The sequence below is a fragment of the Phoenix dactylifera genome, chromosome 2, assembly GCF_009389715.1.
Source record: "Phoenix dactylifera cultivar Barhee BC4 chromosome 2, palm_55x_up_171113_PBpolish2nd_filt_p, whole genome shotgun sequence".
Classification (NCBI taxonomy): domain Eukaryota; kingdom Viridiplantae; phylum Streptophyta; class Magnoliopsida; order Arecales; family Arecaceae; genus Phoenix; species Phoenix dactylifera.
Genome location: NC_052393.1, coordinates 27648007 through 27658808, shown reverse-complemented (window position 1 = coordinate 27658808; position 10802 = coordinate 27648007).

Below are 10802 nucleotides of genomic sequence, written 5' to 3'. Positions count from 1 at the left end.
AGCTTTTCACCCTCTTTTTAGCTTTATGTAACATTGGACAACCACTTTAAGGAGAGAAACAAGTGGAAAGAAAGGTGCTCATGGAAATTTTGTGGTGTTACAATTGTTAAACTAAAGCTTCGATCAGATGCTTCTTCTATATATTCAGTTTGGAAGCAACTCATTTAATTAATCATCTCATGTCAGATCTTACTTTACAATGATGGAGTATGCTGGAAAACAAATCAACACAAGTTATGACCCATATGCGAGACTCTGCATGGAAGATTGGAATCATTTATTTGTTTTGGTTCCTGTGCTTTTACTTGTTTTGGTGAAAAATCTATCTTATGTTTTGTTGCATACTCCTATCAAAGATATCCATCTTTTATGTCTGAAGATTCCTTATTTCCTATCATTTTGTCTTGGTATTCTATTCCACCACATGTTGACTCATTATATTCCTAAGATATGGTAGGCTTAAGCGATAATGCTTGCTCCAAAAGCTAGGAGCATTCCAAAGCAAAAAAAAAAAAAAGAAGTTAGGATCATTGCTTATTGTCTTATTTAACTGGCTGTTCTTTACTGTTTGCCTACTGCTTTATCAATTGTTTGCAGTGTAGATACCATTCCCTCCAGATTCATGCCAAAACATCGGATCTTTCATTATATAGGACTGAAATTGTCCATCTGTTGTTTCTACAGCTTAATCTCATGCACTCACTTTATGCATAAAATTCTCATTTTCTCTCTGTTGAACTTCTGCACTGTAACTGACTTTCTCAGTCTGTTTCACCCTACTTGGTGAGCCCTTCTTTATGAGTGAAAGCTCTCGAGTTCTGTTATTTCATCTTAGAAAACATCATGCAAGCTCTAGTTCTATGGATTAGTTTATTTTGAACTTATTTTGTTTATTGAAATTATGTTTTGTTGTCTTGGAATCGGAATAAATTTTGTTGAATTGTTTTTAGAATTTCACTGGTGGTCCTGCTTGCCGGATCTCTTAACTGGAGCAAAGAGACAAACCGCATATGCCAGATCTAACATTTTAGTGCCATTTATGAAACTAGAATTCATAGGAAAGACAAAAATAACTTTTATGGGGCCAAAATATCATTACAAAAGCAAACAGAATCTTGGAGAGCAAAATTTCTGAAGTGTTTGGGTATGTGAAGAACAAGTATGGCCTGTCACATAATCAGCAAATACTTCATAATCTCTTAAATGTAAACTTCATCAGTGCTTACTGTTTGTGATAATATGATAATGCACAAAACCATGCTTTATTTGGAATAAACAAGAAAATGGAGCAAGAAAACCCAGAAGAATTGAAGGATGAAGAGGAAAAACTAACCAGTGTCAACACTAATCCATTCATCCATTTGTACATGTCACCAGATTAAAATGGCTAAGAACAGCAACCATCCAAAACGATAAATAGACAAGACATTAAGCAAGATTCCTTTTATTAAAAAAAAGAAAAAAATGAATCAAAAACTTATCTTTGGCATGTTATTAACACATAGACCACAAGTTCACTTTAAGGCATTTCAGTATTTCTATCTTTTCACTATATGGCATAAACTTTATCAGATCGGTGATAAAAGAAACCCTGGATTTAATAGTATATAGCCTCTCTATGCTCCCACACTCACCTATCCACCTATCCTGCACTATAATCTTATATTGAAGCAGCAGATTTAAGTGTTTGGTGGGTTCTGAAAGTCAGACAAGCAGAAGTCAGTTTTGACAGTTCCAATCAAGTCTAGTGTTTGGTTGCTCTGGAGCTAACTGAATCTGCTCGCATCTCAAATGAATGGTTAATTTAACCCCCTGAGTTTATTTGCAGGCCATGACAGTATAATGGTGAAAACATAGAACCTAACAAATCCAGAATGATCTCTACTGGAAAGCTTTGCAATTAATGCATGGAATATTTTTGTCAAGCATTTTATTCAGCAACATAGCCCAAATGCCTGCTGATGGATTATTCATAAAATTTTTAGAAGTAAAATAAAATTACTCACAAGCTAACTATCATTTATAGAGTAATCAAGATGCTTAGGAACTCGTAAACTCTGCTGCTTATGGCCCTTGTACATCATAACTTGCATCCCATTGAGCAAGCATGAACAATGCATATTCATATAAGGTTCATAATGATTAAAATATATACTATTTAAGAATCCGTGCGGGCATGTTTTTAGTCCCATATTAGTCGGTAAATCTTTGGTACTTATATAAGGCTAAAAAACTCAAGTAACACATTCTAGCTAGTTTTTTTATTGAGGCTTTAGTTTATGAGATATACAATCAGAGCGGAGTCAGCCAATAGCCCATGTGGACTAAGAGATATTATTGCACGGGTCTATTTGAGGTTGATCATGATGTTTGTGATTAAATTGACAATGAGAGAGCATGTAAGAATGTGTAGGCATGTCATTAGTCCAACATGAATAGTGCATCAAGTTGCTCAAGTTCCAACAACTTAAAACTCCTGAGGATATTTTTGATCATCTAAAACACTTTTCAAAGTAGCTACCAAGAAAGGGAATTACCAACATAGATGATTGGTCATAGAATGGAAAACCAATCCACCCAATTATATGATTTATAGTAAATCTTCTATGTATTTCTTCCTTATCCCATATCATGAGGCAATTGTTGAGATGGGAACAGACTGCTTGCCGAACTAGCGCTGCAACTAGTAATATATTTATATTCGGGCTATCATACAAAGTTCATAATCATGCCCTTAGATCCAAGGGCTGAGATGTTACAATAAAGCATGCAAGAGTATGTAGCAATACACCCCCTCAATTTGGAGGTGGTGCAACCATTGATAGATTGGTTTTGAGCAACTAGAAGTGTTGAGAAGATGATTGCTTGGTAAATATATCAGCAACTTGGTAATCATAGAAATATACTGAATTCATACCTCTCCAAGAGCAACTCCATGTAGAAGTAAGGATTGAACTTGTTCTCTTATCTTTTTAATACCCTAGTTAGATATCAAGCTACCAAATCATCGATTGAATGACTTCAAAGTCACCCTAGAAATATAATATGATATAAAATATTTAATATATTATATATTATGTTAAATATAGTATTATATATATTCTCCTTTGACCTGATGAGCTAAAAGGCTCTAACCCAAGCTTGACTCGACCAACTGGTAGATTGAATTTGGCTAGCTTGTACCCAACTTGCAAACCTAGTTATTCTAGTTGATAGGTTATGTTTGAGTTGGGTCGCGTTAAGAAACTAGTTGGGTGAAAAATTGCTATCCCATAACCTATTGGAAGGGGCAGGTTACTATCCTCCGACCATAATGGCTCGATGCAAGAGTCACTTCTTGACCATGGCAAGTTAAAAATCAAATAAAAGCCTTCAAGACCAAAACCAAATATTGGATTCAAATAGGATGACTCTGAATCATCAGAAATTTTCTCATAAACTTCAGGTTATTAATTCTAAGCTCAAGGTTAGAATTTTGTTTCTAATATTGATGGGAAGGCTAGCTATGCAACTTAAGGCATTTTATTATAAAAATCCACCTGATGCATCCATAATGGATTTCAGATTCTAATACTAGATTTCAACAAAGGATTTTCTGCAAAATTCTGTGAAGTTATCTCATTTGTTTTGTAAATATCGATGAGGGATCGCTACATAAACAAGACAACAATATGCCAAAAAAAAAAAGAAAAAAAAAGAAAAAAGAAAAGAAAAGAAAAAGGTGGGGTGACAAGTATTCGGCCATGCCACACATGGGTCCCACTCGATGGCCCAGTATTAATAATGGGCCACTCTCAAACCCGGTGGGCCACTCTCAAACCCGGCCCCAGTGTGAAGCCCTAACGGGCAAACGGCACGCCTCGGCCGTATTTGGTGTTTCCTTTTCTCCTCCCAACGGAACGCTGCGCGTAAAACTCGAAGCTAATTCCTTTACTCGGCTTCGCCCCGAGTGGCGAGTCGAGAGATGGAAGAGACGAGAGAAATCCTAAGCCGCACCGCCTCTCCCTCCCTTCTCCCACGTTGTCCTTGACCTTCTCTCCGTAGGGGTTCGTTTCTCCCCTTCTTCCGATTCTTGCTTTCTTTTGGTGTATCTTCTCCAAAGATTCACACGATTCATTCATCATGATTAGAGTTCTTTCGATTAGAGCACTTCGTTTGGTTGATTTTGGTGCAATTTTGATTTTTTTTGGAATTATTGATTCTTGATTTTGATTGGAAAGTGAAAAGAAATTTTTAAACCCTCGTTCGACATTGTTTCTTTTACCCAAACCTTTTGCTTCATCGTTCTTTTTTCTAACGGAGGAGTTGATGGCAATCCAGATTTTGAATTCTTGGTATGCTTTTGGAGTCCGCGGTGGTGGAAGTTACGAGGGTAGGGAGTTTGGGGGAGGCTGTACCAATTATTTTCCAGAAAGAGTGAATTCAAGAATTATGGGTGAAATTGATTTTCGTTTTTTCTTTTCTTTTGCTTTTTGCAAGGTGCTTTAGCAGTTTTTTAATAATGTTAACGTATTAATTGAATATTTGTTAATTGCCTTGCCATTGAAAATTGATCAATCCATTTGTGTTAGCTAGTCATTCACTTTAATGGTGGACCAAATTTTGGAAAAAACCTGTTGATGTTTGGAGTTCTTCTTCTTCTCTTCTCGCATGATCTTTCTGGTCGATGACTTATAGGCACAACTTTTGCATGAAAAGTCACAATACACAAATTTTCTGAAAATACACTAACTATTGCCAGTTTTATTGCTCTCCAATGATCTTATGTGGCCAAATGACTATTAGGGATTTTACTTCTGTACAGTTTTTATTGTTAATTTATATAAAATTTGCTAAAGAACTTTCATTTCTTGCCTTGTACCAAATGCAGAAAGTTCTGATTCATTATGTTGCTCGCCTGGTGCATTTTTTAGAGAACTGCTATATTACTTGAAATACTGAACAATTTATTTGAATTGAATTTTGTTACCATTGTTGGAAATTTTTTTTGATCAGATGTTTTACTAATGTTAGATCCATTTCATGCATTATCTATGTATGGTAACCACACCCATTAATTATCTTAATTGCTTGTGGCTATCTATGTTGATCCTGCTTTCCAGATGTCCTTATCTAGTCTGACCGTGTTTCTTCATATCTTTCTCTCAGAATTCATTCATGTCCATCTTTATGTTCTCCTTTTGTTGTTTCATCACCTATAATGCACATGTTTTCTAATATCAGTTGTAAGAATTTAAGTGGCCTTGGCGTAGGCCCCCTGGGGCCAGGTGGCAACTAGTTGTCGAGCAATCCCCTTTCGATCGCTTGAACTTGCATTTCCTTGTTTCTTGCACTTTAACTTCTTTTTCTTTCTTCTATTGCGTTTTCTCGATGAGTTGCCTTTATAATATGTGAACTTGTGTTTTGCATGAGGAAGTAATGTGTGCATTTTAGGGGAATTGAATGCAAATAAATTTTAAAACCTGCTGACTATTTTTTGTGCTTTAGGTATGTCCGCGTTGCATCTTTCGGTTGTTTTGGGGTTCATGGGCAAGCTTATTGTTGTTCAGGCAATTACAGCTTCAGTGCTTGCAATCTTTTCTTGAAGAGCAGAAGAGTTGTGATAATGGTACTGTAGAAAATAGGCTTGGTTTCAGATGGACTTGTCCGATGTTCGTATACTTCACAAGAGTCAAGAAGACGACATGCATACTGTTGTATCTGTTTAGGTGTATTACAACTTGCCTGTCAGCAAGATCGGAAAATGTTGAACAACTAGTAAGGAGGGTTCCATCGATGACTTCACGGCAACTATTGCTGAATTAGTGAAGAGAGAGAATCATGCACATAGATGGTTTTTCTATTGAAGTCTCGATACACCTGTTATAGTGGCTAACGAACGTGCTGTCTGGTAACTTGTTCTTTCCCAATTATCTGTACCACAAATGTTGTTGAAGCCTTGTTGAATTATCGTAAATATAGAATCATTACTTTTTGAAAAAGAATAAACCTATATCAAGGAGGGAAGAGAAAATTTGAAGGACTATATAACAAGGAAAAAGATATCGGAAACATGAAATGTGGATCTGAGTTGATATAGGTTGTAACCTTTAAACTCATAGAGTAAAAAGGTGCTACATTTTTTTTTAATATTAGGACAAATGAAAAATATGCTCTTTTTAAATGATAAATGTTTCATCAGTTTATGAAAGTTATGCACTATGCTGTTATGAGATGCCAGAAATTTAGATAATTTTCAATGTCGCAACCAAGGTCCGCCGTACCGGTATCGGTCGGCATACCGGTGGCCGGCCGGACCGGTACGGTCCGGCCGTATCGCGAGCCAGACATTTGGATTTTTTTTTTTAAATGTTCTCTGTTGGATCTTAAATTAAGTGAAGATTGATGTTTTTATTGCTTTTTCATGATTTTTGATGTTTTTATTTTTAAATTTAGGGTTGAAATTTGAAACATAGATGATGCATGTTATGTTTTTCTCCCGTTCCAAATGATAAAATGATACAACATAAAATATCTTCAAATTAAGATACAATCATTACATATATTAAAGCACTCTTGGATATCTAAAATCGGGACGAGTTGCCGATGGCTCTCGTAGATATCCGGATCATAAGTATAATCAGGAGGAGGCAAATCAACCCAATCAGAAGGAATGTGCGCCAGGTTATAAAGAACTGTCGGATCTCTCGCTCACGCTCTGGCTCTGAGAGGTGTCTTCTGATTGTGTAGGGGTCCATCCAAATATGGCGAAAGCAAATCTAATGCACCATATCCAATTCGTCAATGATGTTGATGACGACGGCCATGTGCTGGATCTGCCTCCATAATCTGATCCTTTGGCCTTGACCATCATGTGATACAAAAATCCATCTGGGGGTAGATCTCGCCATCTACGGCCGCAGCATTTCATAAATGGTTTGATAGCCTTGACTATTGTAGTAGCCCGCTGCCAGAATGGCTGTCTCGTCACCAAGTCTTCCATCTTGCTCCTTCAGTGCCGCATAAGAATATCTACTATCATACCACTCGGGACTGGCAAACATCTGACGTAGGGCTCCTCTCTTTTCGAGTATGCTATCAGTGCGATGAAGTTGGTAGCAAACCGTGTGACTCCTGGTCTCAGATCTCTCCCCCTGCATACTTTCTCATTAGTGAAAGGACTCAGTTATGGTTATAAATATACCTGGTAATGCGTTGGGCTGTCTCCACCGTTTGTTACACCCTACGGATCTTTCCAATGTCCATCAACATGAGATCGATACAATGTGCAGCACATGGGATCCAGAAAATATGTGGTCGCCGCTCCATCAAGACCTGCCCGACAGCCTTATATTGCGGCTCATTATCAGTGACGGACCTGCACGACATTCTCCTCTCCTACTAGATCAATCACATCCTCCAAAATTTCAGCATGTACGCGGTGTTGTGCACATAAGCCGAAGCATCAAACCGACTTGTGGAAAAGGTCTTAGCATCACAGTATGTCAGGAAGTTGTTGATGCTCCGCCTGGTCGGATCGGTCCAACCATCGCACATGATGGTTAGTCCATATATGGGCCACTTGCTCTTGTAGGAGTCAATCCAATTCTCCAGCTCCTTCTTATTGTTGTAAATAAGCTCACCGTATATGTCCTTGGGCCTGGAGGAACTACACCGGGACCGGTAGCTTGTATGGCGGCAATGACAGACCTGTAATATGTATTGTCTGCCACATTCGCTGGGATGTGGCTGAAGTGAAACCAGGATCCAATAGCTCGCCACATAGTTTTCTTCTTATCCTTCATCCACATTGTGTCTACCCTCTGCTGCTTTGAATCTCTGCTGGAGAGAGCATGCGGATCTACATCATGAATTGTCGCTCCTTGTGGAATTCCTCTAGATGACTTCTTTCGGCTACCAAAACTACCCAGCATAGATGCAATCCGGCCACGTTCTTTGCCGACGCCCTCCTGACTGAAGTTGTCCTTAAGAACTCTGGATTTGTCTAGTGCTCCTAGAATCGCCGCCCGACTCGTATACAGAGGGCCCAAATCGAGCCCTATGCCTGGCCACCTCCTCCTGCTGCCACTGATCATCCAGGCTTGCATGCATGGCCGCCTGAATATCTGCCTCCTCCTCATCTAGATCTTCAATCTCCTCTGGCTTCTTAGAGTGATAGGAAGGTGGCTCTGCCGCTCGGCGATCGACCTCCGCCTTCTTCTTGGAAGCCATCTCCTTCGCTTTTTGACCTCAACGAGATTCTGCCTCATCAGCACACGAATCTCGCTAGGACAATTCGGGCACGTAGCAATCTCACCGGAATTTCCGGCTAAGTGTTGCTTCAACCTGGTTACCCCTCCTCCTTAAAAACCTTGTCGCAAAAGTTGCATTGAAACTGGTGTCGTTGCCCCTCTCTTCCAAGTCTTCGCCCATAAGACCAGCCAATATCACGCTTTGTAGGGTTCGTTTTTCTTGATGGCTCTATTTTTATCATAAATGTACAACTTATCAAAAAATTAAGCTAATAAAGTAAATTTTCGCATTATCTTATTTTTTAAGTAATTTATAAACTATTTTTTTTAAGTTACTTATTAACAAAATTAATGAAATAACATAGGACAAAAAAACCGCACCTTAAATAGTCTCTGCTGGATTTTTTGGGCAGGACCTCTTCCTCAATTTGTAGGCTATCTCTCAAATCTTTCCGTCTCTGATTACTCTTCAGAGGCTCACTGAATTTGAGATAATCTGGACAAGCCAATCTCTCTGAAACACTTCTGGATTTGAGTTACTCTGGACAGAGCCTCTTGTTCGGTTATTTATAACCGAACGAGTGAGGAGGAAGGCGAGGTACAGACAGGGCGACAGGCCTCTCGGCCGAGAGGCCACTTCGGTTTTTGTGTTGTCAAATCAAAAAAAGAAGTGGCCTCTCGACCACTTCTTTTTTTGATTTGACAACAAAGAAGTGGCCTCTCGGCTACTTCTTTGTTTCCTGAAAGGAAGAAGTGGTCCACTTCTTCCTTTCCCATCCGAAAAAAGCTGTGGCCGACAGGCCACAACTTTTTTTTTTGGAAAGAAGTGGCCCATGGCCACTTTTTTGGGAAACCACGTGCGGCGCGTGGTTTCCGCGGTGGTTTCAAAAACCACAGCGCCTCGCGCTGTGGTTCATAAAAAAAAAAAATTCGTACCAAGCGGTATCGGCCGGTTCGTACCGATACGATTTTTTTTATGAACCACAGCGCGAGGTGCTGTGGCTTTTGAAACCACCGCGCGGCACGTGGTTTTCCAAAGAAGTGGCCACGGGCCACTTCTTTCCAAAAAAGAAAAAGCTATGGCCTGTCGGCCACAGCTTTTTTTTGATGGAAAAGGAAGAAGTGGCCTTTCCGTTCTTTCAGGAAACAAAGAAGTGGCCGAGAGGCCACTTCTTTGTTGTCAAATCAAAAAAAGAAGTGGCCTCTAGGCCACTTCTTTTTTGTTGTTTTTTTTTGAAAAAAAGAAGTGGCCGAGAGGCCACTTCTTTTTTAGATTTGACAACACAAAAACCGAAGTGGCCTCTCGCCGAGGGGAGAGGCCTGTCGCCCTGTCTGCACCTCGCCTTCCTCCTCACCCGTTCGGTTATAAAAACCGAACGAGAGGCTCTGTCCAGAGTAACTCAAATCCAGAAGTGTTTCAGAGAGATTGACTTGTCCAGAGTAACTCAAATTCAGTGAACCTCTGAACAGTAATCAGAGATGGGAAGATTTGAGAGATAGCCCACAAATTGAAGGAGGAAGTCCTGCCCAAAAAATCCAGCGGAGACTATTTAAGGTGCGGTTTTTTTGTCCTATGTTATTTCATTAATTTTGTTAATAAGTAACTTAAAAAAAATACTTTATAAATTACTTAAAAAATAAGATAATGCGAAAATTTACTTTATTAGCTTAATTTTTTGATAAGTTGTACATTTATGATAGAAATGGAGCCATCAAGAAAAACGAACCCTACAAAGCGTGATATTGGTTGGTCTTATGGGCGAAGACTTGGAAGAGAGGGGCAACGACACCAGTTTCAATGCAACTTTTACGACAAGATTTTCAAGGAAGGAGGGATAACCAGGTTGAAGTAACACTTAGCCGAAAATTCCAGTGAGGTTGCTACGTGCCCGAATTGTCCTAGCGAGATTCGTGTGCTGATGAGGCAGAATCTCGCTGAGGTCAAAGAAGCGAAAGAGATGGCTTCCAAGAAGAAGGCAGAGGTCGATCGCCGAGCGGCAGAGCCACCTTCCTATCACTCTAGGAAGCCAGAGGAGATTGAGGATCTAGATGAGGAGGAGGCAGATATTCAGGCGGCCATGCATGCAAGCCTGGATGATCAGTGACAGCAGGAGAATGTGGCCAGGCATAGGGCTCGATTTGGGCCCTCTACATACGAGTCGGGTGGCGGTTCTAGGAGCACTAGACAAGATCCAGAGTTCTTGAGGACAACTTCAGTCAGGGAGGGCGTCGGCAAAGAACGTGGCCGGATTGCATCTATGCTGGATAGTTTTGGTAGCCGAAAGAAGTCATCTAGAGGAATTCCACAAGGAGCGACAATTCATGATGTAGATCCGCATGTCTCTCCAGCAGAGATTCAAGGCAGCAGAGGGTAGACACAATGTGGATGAAAGATAAGAAGAAAACTATGTGGCGAGCTATTGGATCCTGGTTTCACTTCAGCCACATTCCCAGCAAATGTGCAGACAATATATACTACAGGTCTGCCATTGCCACCATACAAGCTGCCGGTCCCGGTGTAGTTCCTCCAGACCCGAAAGACATATACGGTGAGCTTCTTGACAACAATAA